Below are 5,384 nucleotides of genomic sequence, written 5' to 3' on the forward strand. Positions count from 1 at the left end.
TTTGACCAGCTATTTGTTGAATACTTATGTAACACTTGCAGATCTCCTGTGGCATTTTCATGGTGAATCAGAAGTTTTGAAAAAGTGTATTTTATTATCATTAACCAAGGACATTGATTTATCAACATTAGAAACCAACCTCTGGGAACAGAATCTAGGATATGGTATGGCAGAGTGGAGAATTAGACATGGTGCTACAGAATTTCTGAGATGTGCTCGTAGAAGTACTTGGACCACTTGCCCTTTAGTGTACTGTTTATATGTTAATCAACTTGTATAATATTTAATAGAAATAAGTTTCCAAAAGAAATATAAAAGATTTTCACTTCATAATTACTCAGTTTCTAGGCTTTTGTACAGAAAGATTTCATTTCGCCTCATCACTTATTCTGAAGAGAATGTGTTTTAGCTGAATATGTGTAAGCAAAATAGAAATGAGTAACTATGAAAGAAAGATAAACATTTTTTTTCTGTGAATAAAGAGATTATGATCATAAGTGGTAGTGATTATAGGTGTTTTCTCTTTGCACAGTTTTTAAATATACAACAGCATTAAATAAATATAATCAGTTGTATAAAATTAAAACTTTGACAATTAAATTTCTGTTACATTGAAGTCTTCGATACCAGCAAATTTTCATAGGGTGAGAGGGCTTGTCCTTCTACCTGTCAGCGTTTGCTGATGCACACCTTTTGCAGTCAGAGACTCAGTAAAGTGTATAAATTCAAAATGCACACATAATCAAAAGATCTGACTAATTGTTGAGGATGAAAATGTCAGTAATGCTCAGGTCTTTACGATTGGTGAAGCCTTGAAGTAAAAGTTTATTTTTCAAAAATATTAAAAAGTCATTCAATAAGTATTATCATAGATTTTCTTTAAAGCTTTTTGTAAATTCTTAATTCAAAATATCCAATTCAATGTGTTTGAACCATATTTCCCAATAGAAATACTTTATTTTAATTATACCTGATATGAAAGATAAAAATTGGCACAAACTGGTTGTATGAACATATGAAATAGGAATGGAATTCAGCCCTTCGAGCCTGTTCCAAAATTCAGTGAGATTATGCTTCATTTGTTTTGAATTCTACATTTCCATTAACTTCTGCAAACCTTAGATTCTAGTTAGGCAAAGGAATCAATTTCTTAAAATTATTTAATGATACAGTCTCACTGCTTTCTGAGGTACAGAACTCCAAAGTGTCTCAGCCCTCTAAGAGCATTTCTTCTCAGCTCTGCTGTTAAGAGGTAACCCCTAATTTTTAAACATTGCTCTTTAATCCTTTGCTGACCATAAGAGAAAGTGAGGACTGCAGATGCTGGAGATCAGAGCTGAAAAATGTGTTGCTGGAAAAGCGCAGCAGGTCAGGCAGCATCCAAGGAGCAGGAGAATCGACGTTTCGGCCATAAGCCCTTCTTCAGGAATGAGGAGGGTGTACCAAGCAGGCTAAGATAAAAGGTAGGGAGGAGGGACTTGGGGGAGGGGCATTGGGAATGCGATAGGTGGAAGGAGGTTACGGTGAGGGTGATAGGCTGGAGAGGGGGTGGGGGCGGAGAGGTCGGGAAGAAGATTGCAGGTCAAGAAGACGGTGCTGAGTCCGAGGGTTGGGACTGAGATAAGGTGAGGGGAGGGGAAATGAGGAAGGTGGAGAAATCTGCATTCATCCCTTGTGGTTGGAGGGTTCCTAGGTGGAAGATGAGGTGCTCTTCCTCCAGGCGTCATGTTGCCATGGTCTGGCGATGGAGGAGACCAAGGACCTGCATGTCCTTGGTGGAGTGGGAGGGGGAGTTAAAGTGTTCAGCCACGGGGTGGTTGGGTTGGTTGGTGTGGGTGTCCCAGAGGTGTTCTCTGAAACATTCCACAAGTAGGCGGCCTGTCTCCCCAATGTAGAGGAGGCCACCGGGTGCAGCGGATGCAGTAAATGATGTGTGTGGAGGTGCAGGTGAATTTGTGACTGATACGGAAGGATCCCTTGGGGCATTGGAGGGAAGTGAGGGCGAAGGTGTGGGCGCAAGTTTTGCATTTCTTGCGGTTGCAGGGGAAGGTGCCAGGAGTGGAGGTTGGGTTGGTGGGGGGTGTTGACCTGAGGAGGGAGTCACGGAGGGAGTGGTCTTTCCGGAATGCTGATAGGGGAGGGGAGGGAAATATATCCTTGGTGGAGGGGTCTGTTTTACCTTAAGAGGAAATAGGAGAAAGTGTATACTGGAGATGAGAGTGAAGAGTGTGGTACTGCAAAAGTACAGCAGGTCAAGCAGCAACCGAGGAGCAGGAGAATCGATGTTTCAGGCAAAAGCCCTTCATCAGGAATGAGGCTTGTGAGCCAGGAGTGTGGACACACAAATGGGAGGGGGGTTGGGGCTGGGGGGGGGGGAAGTAGCTGAGAATGTGATGGGTTGATGAAGGTGGGGGTAATGGTGATAGGTCAGAGAGGAGGGTGGAGTGGATAGGTGGGAAGGAAGGTGGACAGGTCATTAGGATAGTGCCAAGTTGGAAGGTTGGATCTGTGATAAGATGGGGGGGAGGGGAAATGACGAAACTGGTGAAATCCACTTTGATCCCATGTGGTTGGAGGATCCCATCGCCATACCCTAACCACCCAAAGCCTGGATGAAGAATGCCTCATCTTCCGCCTTGGGACCCTCCAACCACACAGGACCAATGTGGATTTTACCAGTTTTCTCATTCCCCCCCCATCCCAGATCCAACCTTTCAACTTGGCATCGCCCTCGTAACCTGTCCTACCTGAACATATTCCTTCCTATCTATCTGCTCCATCCTCTGAACTATCACCATTAACCCCACCTTCATCTACTTAACACACTCTCAGCTACCTTCCCCCTCCCCTCCCATTTATCTCTCCACATTTAAGAGGAAATACTCTTGTCAAGACCATTTGATACATTTCAATACAACTCTTATTCTAAATTCCAGTGGAAAGAAGCCTACCTATCAAACATATCTAAGACAACTCACTCATTCCATGAACATCCTTTTTTATGTTTGATTCTCCTTGTCAATAAAGGCAACCAACCTGTTAGTCACCTTGATTATATGCTGTACCTGCATCCTAACCTTTCACAACTCATGCAGTTGAACACTAAATCCACTTGCACCTTTGAATTCCATTGTCAATTTAAGTAGTAATTGGGCCTAACAACTGTTTTTAGTTTGCAACTTCAAATATTCTAAGGAAAGCTAACAAATAGGATTACAAGATTCAGTGAATGTTGAATATTGTGTAACAGTGCTTCTAGGAATGCAACGTAAGGTAAGTTACAATCTCCATATTTCAGCGAAATTGTCTTTTGTTCGTGTCATTAAATATATTTTTAGGAAAACATTGTTACTTGCTTTCCAAAAGAAACACAATAAAATGTTTATTAAGTTGCTAATTTTGTATATTTTAAAAGTAATCATGACTGTTCAGATAAATAGCTGTAAGAATTGAACTAATTGGTTTATGTAAGCCTGATCATAATTCCCCATTAAAATGATTTGAAATGCATTTAGTATTTTTTGTTGATCTCAAAGGTTATTAATGACTTGTTAGGAGTCTGGTTTTGAGGATTCTGATGCTACAGAGACTAGATCATGATTCACTACAAAACTACTGCAGGTCTGCTATTGAAATCAGCCATTCGCAGTATCCTTATTTAATGCAAATCTATATCTCTGATGGATGGTTATTGTTTACCAGATAAGTCACTAGGATATTTGGGCTTTTTCTTAATCTATCTTTGTGCCCAGGCTTATCACACTTGACTGCTGCCAAATCTGAAATGGGTTAATTTCTCACACAGGATGAAGCTTTTGAGCCTTCCTAACCTGAGAGTCAATTGCTATTGTGTTAATCCCCAAAATCATTGAGGAAATGAACAGTACTATTTCAAACTTTCAATAGCAAGTTTCTATGGTAATTTCAATTTAGAATATTACTATCAGAAGTTAGCAACTTTTTAAATTGATATCATAATTGTCATAGCATATACGATATAGCACAAATCATGATGACCAGTATCAACACAGTTGTCTTTCAACCTTGGCTGAATTGTTGAATTTATGATTTCTAAATTAACTGAGTAATACGATGAGCCTCAATGATAGTATATGATCAATTTTTAATTATCTCCATATAATACTTACAATACACTGAAAGAGGTTGTTTTTCTAGAAAACAAAGTATGATGTTATACAAACATTGTAAACTGAGTTTTAAAAAAAACTCAGTTTGGTACGCTATTCTTCTATTTTTAATTTCTAAATTGTGCAGCCATATTGTTCGTATTTTTTAAAAATCTGCCATTCATTTGTGAGACTTAAAAAGGCCTGCTGGCACTCACTTTTAATCATACAAGAAGTCACAACAGAAGCCTGATTTTGTCCCTCACTGTAAACCTGCAATTTTTCAGCATTTGGCTCTAAGCAACAGTCAACCGAATGGACTAGCAAATTTTCACATTCTTAGCACACCAATTTACTGAAGCAATTTATAACACTATTTTCTCCACTGGCTGCATCACTTGATAGGTTTTTTCTGCTGCTGCAATCAAGCTCTTTGGTACAATGCTCATCATATTCTGATGGACCTTCAATTGAGATTGTAAATCTTAGCAGCATAACTATTTTATATTGTTACGGTGATGCTAGAAGTTGTTTTATAATAAATAGCAGAAATTATAATTTGGTGTTTGGCTTGGCATCAGCATGAGGACAGCAGCAGACAGAGGTGATCTGATTGACTGGAGGAAAGTACTAAAAGCTTGTGCATTCAATGATGGGGGTGGGGTGGGAGCATGATGTCTGTGGGGGAGTTGATGAGACAGGAAGAGGCATTGAATAGATGGTGAGTGCTGAGTGGAGTCTGGGTCAGAGAGTTCAACAGATGAATGGGCCAGTGAAGGGGGTTCGGTTGGGTTAGCAAGTGGGCTGTAAGGGAATTCTGAGGGTCAGTGGGTGGATGGTTCCAGTGAATGGGTTGCGAGATGGTTCTGAGGATTAGTGAGGGTAGTAAACGTCCCTGTGTAGTTGGTGAGGTGTTGTGGGGTGGGGCTAGTGTCCATGAGAGCTGCTGGGGTTGGAGGGAGCTGTTGTTGAGAGTGCCTCGAGAAGGTTGGGTTGGTCATGGGGCTGGGGAAGAGGGGTTGGTGAGGCGTCGAGTGGGAGAAAGGCTAATGGTGTCGATGGGGAGGGATTTTGATGTTGTCAGCGAGAGGAGGGGTCAGTGTCGGTAATGAGGGGTTGGCTTTTGCCATTGCGGATGGGGGGAGGGGGTCAATGAGCGAGATCCAAGGGTCCGGGGGGTGGGGGGGAGAAGCGGTGAATGAGGTACGCTACCTGGAGCCTGCCGATTGGCCGCGGCGTGCGGCGTGATGACGTTGT

Source organism: Chiloscyllium punctatum, chromosome 4 (genome assembly GCF_047496795.1).
Source record: "Chiloscyllium punctatum isolate Juve2018m chromosome 4, sChiPun1.3, whole genome shotgun sequence".
NCBI lineage: Eukaryota > Metazoa > Chordata > Chondrichthyes > Orectolobiformes > Hemiscylliidae > Chiloscyllium > Chiloscyllium punctatum.